Source organism: Aquarana catesbeiana, linkage group LG11, assembly GCF_042186555.1.
Source record: "Aquarana catesbeiana isolate 2022-GZ linkage group LG11, ASM4218655v1, whole genome shotgun sequence".
Lineage (NCBI taxonomy): Eukaryota > Metazoa > Chordata > Amphibia > Anura > Ranidae > Aquarana > Aquarana catesbeiana.
In genome coordinates, this window is record NC_133334.1 from 229,573,195 (window position 1) to 229,583,052 (window position 9,858).

A 9,858-nucleotide genomic window follows, 5' to 3' on the forward strand; every position below is an offset into this window, starting at 1 on the left:
TTGCTTACTTATTTTCAGGTCGTCCAGTCTCTGGTCAAGTGATCTCCCAATGATAGCCAGCATCAGCTGCAGGGGAGAGGAAAGATCACTCGTCAACGAATGGTAATGCCTGGGAGTGTAGGTGTCCACCCAGAGGCGGCTCTCTAATTAGGCAAATTAAGGCGGTCGCCTAAGGCCCGCGCTCACAGGGGCCTCGGGACCGTCTAATTTGCCTGACAATGGGAGAGGAGGAGAGCCCAGCATCGGAAAGGATTGCACTGTCTACGGATGGGCGGGACCGATCTAGAACACTGGACTGCACTGCTAAGACTCTCCCCCGCCGCCTTCTCATCTCTTTTACGGGGTGAGTCACTGGCCCCCGTGCCGCTATGATTCCTTGTAAGAAAAAAAGCCGCACCAGTGATCACAGGGGAGGTGAGCGGTGTCAGCCTCAGCTGTCCGGTACAGATCCTCTATGATTGCCTATGAGGATGCTGAATCAGCTCACACACCGCCCGCTCTGTCCTCTGCACATCCCTTGCAGATAGGTGTGCTGGAGCGCTGACAGGTGGCGTGGCCAGCGGAGGCAAAACATCTCACTGCTCGCCGTGCTTGGTCCAGAGACTAATGAGCTGCAGACCGCGGGGTTGACTGCTTGGGTGAAGCCCCGCCCCCCACGTGTGTTGTGGATTCACCCCAGTAATGCAGAGGCTGCTCAGAGTGTCCGTAGTCTGATGGAGTTCGGAGATTGGGGTGAGTGCGATGACATGGACGATCCGTTTTTCTGCACACTGATACATGACCGATCTGTTCATCACCCAGCAAACCACTGCTCTTCCATGTGACCCCCTCTTCATCCCCATCCCTCTCTTCCCCCCTTCCCTCCTCTTCCACCTCTCTCTCCCTCCTCCCCTCTCTTCATCCCCGTCTCCCTCCCCCCTTCTCCCTCCCGCCTTTCTCCCCCTCTCCCTCTCCCCAATCTCTCTCCTCTCTCCCCCTCTCCTCCTCTTTCCCGCTCTCTCTCCCCAATCTTCTCTCTCTCCTCTCTCCCCTCCTCCTCCTCTCACCCCTCCCCCATTCTCTCCCTCCTCTCTCCCCTCCCCCATTCTCTCCCCCTCCCTCTTCATCCTCATCCCTCTCACTCCCCCCTCCCCTCTCTCCCCCTCCCTCTTCATCCTCATCCCTCTCACTCCCCCCTCCCCTCTCCCCCCTCCCTCTTCATCCTCATCCCTCTCACTCCCCTCTCTCTCCTCTCTCCCCCCCTCTCCTCTCTCTTCCCCCTCTCTCTGTCCCCATCTCTCTTCCCTCCCTATCCCCTCTCTTCCCCTCTCACCCCCTCTCTCTCCCCCACTATCGCTCTCTCTCTTTCTCCCCACCTCTCGCTCCTCCCCTCTCCCCACTCCCTCTCCTCTCTCCCCCTCTCCTCTCTCCCCCTCTCCTCCTCTCCCCCTCTCCTCCTCTTTCCCCTCTCCTCCTCTCCCCCTCCTCTCTCCCAATCTTCTCTCTCTCCTCTCTCTCCCCTCTCACCCCTCCCCCATTCTCTCCCCCTCCCTCTTCATCCTCATCCCTCTCACTCCACTCTCCCCTCTCTCCCCCTCCCTCTTCATCCTCATCCCTCTCACTCCCCTCTCTCTCCTCTCTCTTCCCCCCTCTCCTCTCTCTTCCCCCTCTCCTCTTTCTTCCCCCTCTCTCTGTCCCCATCTCTCTTCCCCCCTCTCACCCCCTCTCTCTCCCCCACTATCACTCTCTCTGTCTCTCCTCTCTCTCCCCCTCCTCTCTCTCACCCCCTCCTCTCTCTCTCTCCCCCATCGCTCTCTCTCTCTCCCCCAATCTCTCTCTCTCTCCCCCCCATCTCTCTCTCTCTCCCTCCCCCGTCCCTCTCTCTCTCCCCCTTCTCTCTCTCTCTCTCTCTCTCCCTCCCCGTCCTCTTCCCCTCTCTCTCTCCCCAATCTTCTCTCTCTCCTCTCACCCCCTCCCCATTCTCTCCCCTCCCTCTTCATCCTCTTCCCTCTCACTCCCCTCGCCCCCCTCCTCTCTCTCCCCCTCCCTCTTCACCCCTCTCACTCCCCTCTCTCTCTCCCTCTCTCCCGACTATCCCCTCTCTTCCCCCCTCTCTCTCACCACTATCTCTCTCTCTCTCTATCCCTCTCTGCTCTCTCTATCTCTCTCTCTCTCTCTCTCTCATCTCTCTCTCTCTCTCTCTCTCTCTCTCTCTCTCCCACCTCTTGCTCCTCCCCGTCCCTTTCTTCTCCCCTTTCTCTTACCTCTCTTTCCACTCCTCACTCATCCCTCTTTGTCTCTCGACCCCCACACTATTTTGCTCCCCTTTTCTCTCTTTCTCCCCACGCTCTCTCCCCCCCCCCCTTCCCCCTTACTCTCTCAACATATTTTCCTACTTCCCTCTTTCTCTCCTCTCTTTTCCTGACACTGCAGTACAAAGAAATTCAGCTAGTGCTTTTCTGTATTCAGGTTCACTGACCATAGTAAATGCATTGGCTGTGTCCACAGCAGGTATGGGGCATAGGTTTAGGAAAATAGATGATGGATCCATGGCTTTGTTGGGTAATGTGAAATTTGGGCATAACGTAGAGCTGTCTAGTAAGTGCCGTTCACTATACAGAGGGAGCTTGTGTTACAGTGCATATCCTGGTGTGATATGATCCAGTGACATGCTGGGAATCCTTGAGGACTGGCCATGGGTGAATTGCCATTTCATTGTACACTGTACAATGCAATGTATTCATTTTTACTGCTTGAATTATTTTTATGAGTGGGGCCTCATGTATAAGTTTTGCCTAAGGCCTCACAAAGCCTAGAGCCGCCTCTGGTGTCACCCATAGGCTAAGTGAGTAGTTAGGGATTGCCTAAAGGCAGACAGAGTAGAAGATAGGTAAGCAGATTGAAGTAACACGTTCCAGAGGATGAGAGAGGTTCTAGAAGACCTGGAGGTGAGCATGGAAGGAGGAGATGAGGAAGATAGAAAGCAGGAGGTCTTGAGAGGAGCGGTAGAGGATGGTTCGGTGATATTTTGAGACAAGGTTGTTGATGTAGCTCGGGGCTAAGTTGTGTATGGCTTTGCATGTTGTTAGTATTTGGAATTTTATTTCTTTGGTGAGCAGGAGCTGTGGAGGAATTGGCAGATAGGGGTGGTGGACATTGAGCAGTTGGTAAGGTGTATAATACTGGCAGCAGAATTTATGATAGACTGAAGAGGGATAGTCTGTGTATAGGTAGGCCATTGATGATGGAGGTTACAATAATCAAGGCGAGAGATAACTAAGAAGTGAATTATGGCTTGTGGGAATGGTTGGTAAAGAAGGGGCATATTTTGGAAATGTTACGGAGGGAAAGGCAGCAAAGATTTAGTCAGTGATTGGATGTAGGGCCAAAAAAAGAAGAGCCGGGATTACACCTAACACCCTGGGCCTGATAGGGGGTACTGATAGTCGTACTATTAATCTCAATGGAAAAGTTGGGAAGGGGACATACGGGAAGGAAATATTATAAGCTCAGTTTTTATAGAAAGTGACCTCTGTACTGTTTTGTCAGTTAGTACATTTGTGGGTAAGCTGAAAAGTAGAGAGATAGATGTTGGTATCATCAGGATATAGATGGTATTGGAAGCAATGAGAGGCTATCAAATGACCAAGGGAGGTGTAGATAGAGGACAGAACCCTGAGGGACCCTTACAGAAAGATGAGAGGAGAAGATACAGCTGTAGGTGACACTGAAGTAGCCCAGATCGGTAGGAGATAGGTAGGAGGAGAACCATGACAAAACAGAGTCTTGGAGGCCAAGGGAAATTCATTTTTAATGTGACGTGCATAGTCAAATTGTAACAAAGTCAGCAGAAAGGTCTAATAGTATGCGTAAGGAGTTAGTGGCCATTGGTTTTAGCAGTTAGTAAGTCATTAGTGACTTTTAGGAGGGTAGTTTCTTTGGAAGGGTAGATGTACTATGCATACTACAGTGTAGAGAAGTCTGCAAGAATGATGTCATGATTAATGACGCTGCATAATGACTCATGCATTATATATATAACAAAGCAGACTCAGAGTCTGTTACTGCCAGAGGGAAGCCAGGAATTCTGTATTCACTGTTTCTCATGGTATGCAAACCAACCCGTCACTGCTGATTAAAATAAAAATAACTCCTAAGTATATGAAGAAGCAAAAATGACACCACAGATCTCTGGAAAGCAGTGTGACTCTGCAGGAGAAAACTGAATGTACCAGGACAATCATTGGTTAAAGTGTATGTTCTGTAACTCCACATTTGTTGAACAAAAAGCAATCCCCTCTGGGTCATCAGTGTACATTGCAGGGATTTTAAAGTGGTTCTAAACCTTTAATTTTTTTCAATAACAAACATGTTATACTTATCGTGTTTGTGCAATGGTTTTGCATGAAGCTGCCCTGATCCTTTTCTTCTGGGGTCCCCCACTGGCACGTTAAGAATACATTAAGGTTAAAAAAAATTAAAGTGATTCTAAAGGCAGAAGGTTTTTTTATCTTAATGCATTGTATACATTAAGATAAAAAACTTTCTGTGTGCAGCAGCCCCCCTCAGCCCCTCTAATACTTACCTTACCTGAACTCCATCTCGATCCAGCAATGTTGCACGAGAGCCTTAGCTGTCCAGGACTCTCCCTCCTCATTGACTGAGACATATCAGTGGGCGCCATTTGCTCCCAAACAAAGTTAGCGAGCCATTGAAGAGAGAGAGAGGGGGTGGGCTGAGTCGCGGCTATGTGTCTGAATGGACACAAAGAGCAGCAGCACGGCTTGGGTGCCCCCATTGCAAGCTGCTTGCTGTGGGGGCACTCGGCAGGAGAAAGGGGCTAGGAGCGCCGGAGGGGGACCTGAGAAGAGGAGGATCCGGGCTGCTCTGTGCAAAACCATTACACAGAGCAGGTAAGTATAACGTGTTTGTTATTTTTAAACAAAAAAAAATAAGACTTTAATATCACTTTAAGACTTTAGCACCACTTTAAGGCTGGGTTCACATTATTGCAAATTGGATGTGGGTTTCCCTGCATCTAATTCGTATGTCAGGAGTCTGTGACCGGCTCCCTATGCAAATTGCATAGGAGTCCTGTGCATCTTCTGGTCCGTTTCAGGTCCGAATTCAGCCAAAAATTCGGACTAAAATCAGACCTGAAACGGTGAACAGGGATGCACCGGACCCCTGCTATGAGCCGCTCCATTCTGCGGTGTGAAGCCAGCCTAACAGCCCTACCTGTTTTTGCTCTGAAGAAAAAGCTTGTTTGTTGTGTGCAGAGTGATTTTGCGTGGGAGTGACTTCTTCATTATTAAACATCTGATACACTTGCAGTTTTCTAATAAATAAAATTTAGGGACTCTATCCCTTTAAATGTGATTAACCCCGAGGTATCTCACCAAAAATGAATCTGATTTGTATCTTAGTGCAGACTTCTGATAAAATCAGTGAGGAAATGAAGAAAGAAATGAAATTTTGGGGGTGTTCTCTACCTCTAAGATGCTATATTGCATTGAATTTTACAGATAGTTGCAATGCTGCAGATTGAAAACAAAAGCTAACTTGTAATTACATTCAATTACAGTAAAGCTTGTGCAGCAATTGTATACAGTATGCTATATATTTTTTCTTTTTACTTGCTATTTTCTTACCTACAATGGTGGAGTTACCCTTTAAAGGCCACCTTTTAGGAAAAAATAATAAAATGCACAAACTGTATATTAAAAGGAAAGAAATGTGCATTTATTTTTTATTTTTTGCAGAGGAGGGCAAAGCATCGCAAAGCATTGCACCTGCAATCATGGGATTGAGGGTGCAATGTCAGACTCCTGCAGACACTTATTCCAGCTTCCTTCTGAGGTATGGGCTTTCAGTTGGAGAGCTGGAGAAAGTGTCAATCGATTATGACAGTGATGGTGAACCTTGGCACCCCAGATGTTTTGGAACTACATTACCCATGATGCTCAACTACACTGCAGAGTGCATGAGCATCATGGGAAATGTAGTTCCAAAACATCTGGGGTGCCAAGTTCACCATCACTGGATTATGAGTATGGTTATTACCGCCCTTGTATTCCATTGAGAACTACAAATCTATCTGTACAAACAAATGGACACTGCCCCCACCTATAACTGATCTTTGCAGCAAGGAGCACATGGAAGGGCAATTCATGTAAAACAAAAAATTCCCAGATCAACTTGTCAGCCAGCCTGCAACCAACTAAATTAACCTGTCTAACATTCTGCGTTAAAAACAGGGGTTTAGTTTGCACACATTTGCAAATACATTCGTGAGCTGCGGAGGCCACGACAAGGCACCCCATTATTATCCGCAGTCCTAACTCTATACATTTTTGAGAGCCTCCATGGTATAAGCACATGCATTAAAATGGATAGGCAGAGGGCAGGTGAGCCTGGAAGGAGCCCCCCCCCCCCCAATAAGGGCACGGGGCGTACTGGATACCCAGCATTTAGCACAATGGCAGCAAAGATGTCCAATGCATCCCCTCACCAGTATTCCAACAGTACAACAAATGGCCACTGCCCCCACCTAAAACTGGCCCTTAAAAAGTCCATCTGATGCTGATTTAAAAAGCAACAGCTGCTGGTGGGGGGGGTCCTATTTGCACCATGTTAAATATTACGCCCTATATACGGGTATCAGTTATGTGCAGTCAGGGGAGGCAGGTGAGGCTCTGATCATAAAAAAAATAAAATAACAAAAAAAAAAAAGATTGAGCTTTGAGGGTCGTAGCTCAGCGACCTGGAGTCACAGAGACCCCAATTTTGGGGGGTGGGTAGCTGAAGTCGTACCCCACCATTGATTGGGGCTCCTATCATCTATGGTTCCAGGGATATGGAGCTCCTTGCGCAGCCTTTCAGAAGCTACATACAGAGCAGCCAGTTTAAATACAAGCTGGCACACTCTGCAGCAGACTGAGATGATGAGCTCAAAGTGCCTCCCACTTCTTGTCAGAGACACTGAGCTCAATGGACAGCTTGGAGCCTTGGACCAATGGTAAAGCACCATTGGAACAAGCGGAACAATAAAAATGCTGCAGTGGAGGCTGTCTTCTCACTGCAGTGTCATAGAAGGGGAATGTGTCTAAAAGACACATGCTCCCTTCCAGCCCAACAAGGAAAAAACCATGTGTTTATGGTTATAAGGTTTACCCATAATCCCATGTTTTTCTGACACAGTTAAAGTGGACCTTCAGTCATTTTTTCAAATTTCCATCTATTAAATCCTCTGCCCTTGTTGTTTTAACTTTGGATAGTAAAACATTTTTTTCTGCCAGTAAATACCTTATACAGCCCACTTCCTGTTTCTTGTCAGGTAAAAAAACCTAGGCTTATGACATCATACACAGCTCTCTCTCACTCTCATGAGAGTTTGCCAAGAAGGGAGGGGGGATGAGTCATAAGCTGGAGGTGTGTCTCTGTGTGTCTGTGTAAATCCAGGAAGTGAACAGGCAGCAGTTTCAGCTGCCCACAGTTAAAATGGATGCAGCCAGACTTAGTGGAGGGAGATTTCTGCACCATATTTGACAAGTACAGAATCACAGTATATACAGTATCTCCCCTCACATTTTTGTAAATATTTTATCATATCTTTTCATGTGACAACACTGAAGAAATGACACTTTGCTACATTGTAAAGTAGTGAGTGTACAGCTTGTATAAGTGTAAATTTGCTGTCACCTCAAAATAACTCAACACACAGCCATTAATGTCTAAACCACTGACAGAAAAAGTGAGTACACCCCTAAGTGAAAATGTCCAAATTGGGCCCAAAGTGTCAATATTTTGTGTGGCCACCATTATTTTCCAGCACTGCCTTAACCCTCTTGGGCATGGAGTTCAAACAGAGCTTCACAGGTTACCACTGGAGTCCTCTTCCACTACTCCATGACGACATCACAGAGCTGGTGGATGTTAGAGATTTTGCGCTCCTCCACCTTCCGTTTGAGGATGTCTTACAGATGCTCAATAGGGTTTAGTTCTGGAGAAATGCTTGGTCAGTCCATCACCTTTACCCTCATCTTCCTTAGCAAGGCAGTGGTCATCTTGGAGGCGTGTATCATGTTGGAATACTGCCCTGCGGCCCAGTGTCCGAAGGGAGGGGATCATGCTCTGCTTCAGTATGTCACAGTACATGTTGGCATTCATGGTTCCCTCAATGAACTGTAGCCCCCCAGTGCCGGCAGCACTCATGTAGCCCCAGACCATGACACTCCCACCACCATGCTTGACTGTAGGCAAGACACACTTGTCTTTGTACTCCTCACCTGGTTGCCACCACGCATGCTTGACACCATCTGAACCAATTAAGTTTATCTTGGTCTCATCAGACCACAGGACATGGTTCCAGTAATCCATGTCCTTAGTCTGCTTGTCCTCAGCAAACTGTTTGTGGGCTTTCTTGTGCATCATCTTTAGACCAATGCAGACCAATTTGATTTAGTGTGCAGTGTATGGTCTGAGCACTGACAGGCTGACCCCCCACCCCTTCAACCTCTACAGCAATGCTGGCAGCACTCATACGTCTATTTCCCAAAGACAACCTCTGGATATGACGCTGAGAACATGTACTCAACTTCTTTGGTCGACCATGACGAGGCCTGTTCTGAGTGGATCCTGTCCTGTTAAACCGCTGTATGGTCTTGGCCACCATGTTGCAGCTCAGTTTCAGGCTCTTGGCAATCTTCTTATAACCTGGGCCATCTTTATGTAGAACAACAATTCTTTTTTTCAGATCCTCAGAGAGTTCTTTGCCATGAGGTGCCATGTTGAACTTCCAGTGACCAGTATGAGAGTGAGAGCGGTTTAGACATTAATGGCTGTGTGTTGAGTTATTTTGAGGGGGACAGCACATTTACACTGTTATACAAGCTGTACACTCACTACTTTACATTGTAGAAAAGTGTCATTTCTTCAGTGTTGTCACATGAAAAGATACTAAAAAGATAGTAAAAGATACTAAAGATAATAAACCATTTACAAAAATGTGAGGGGTGTACTCACTTTTGTGAGATACTATATAAAATAATATGCAAAGTGGTTGGAGGGAAGCTTCAGAAAGGCAAAGATGTTTTTATTACAAATTATGTGAGCAGACTTCAGTTCCTCTTTAAGAGGGAGGATCTGCTGCTTTTGAAAAGGTACTATTTTAATCAAGCTAAATAACATTGTATTATGATATATGATATAAGATAATTTATTATTAATGAAATATTAAGTTATAACTTCAAACTTCAGTAATTTGTCCATAAAGCCACTTGCTTGAGTAAAGTTTTTGAAAATATAATAAATTACCTTAAAAACAATATAGAATAATTTTTTGTATAATACTTATGGTAATTAACCATTTGCCACCCAGGCCAATTCTGACACTTCTCTCCTACATGTAACAATCGTAATTTTTTTGCTAGAAAATTACATATATATATATATATATATATATATATATATATTTTTTTTTTTTTAACAGACACCCTAGGGCAGGGATATGCAATTAGCGGACCTCCAGCTGTTGCTAAACAAACTACAAGTCCCATCATGCCTCTGCCTCTGGGTGTCATGCTTGTGGCTGTCAGAGTCTTGCTATGCCTCATGGGAATTGTAGTTCTGCAACAGCTGGAGGTCCACTAATTGCATATCCCTGCCCTAGGGAATAAAATGGGGGTTGTTGCAACTTTTTATGTCACACGGTATTTTGTGCAGCAATTTTTCAAACACATTTTTTTGTTTTTTTTAAAGAAACTGTTTCATGAATTAAAACAAAAAAAACTAACTAAAAAAACTAATTTTTTTTTTGTATAAAATTTTTGTATAATGTGAAAGATGATACGCTGAGTAAATAGATACCTAACATATCAC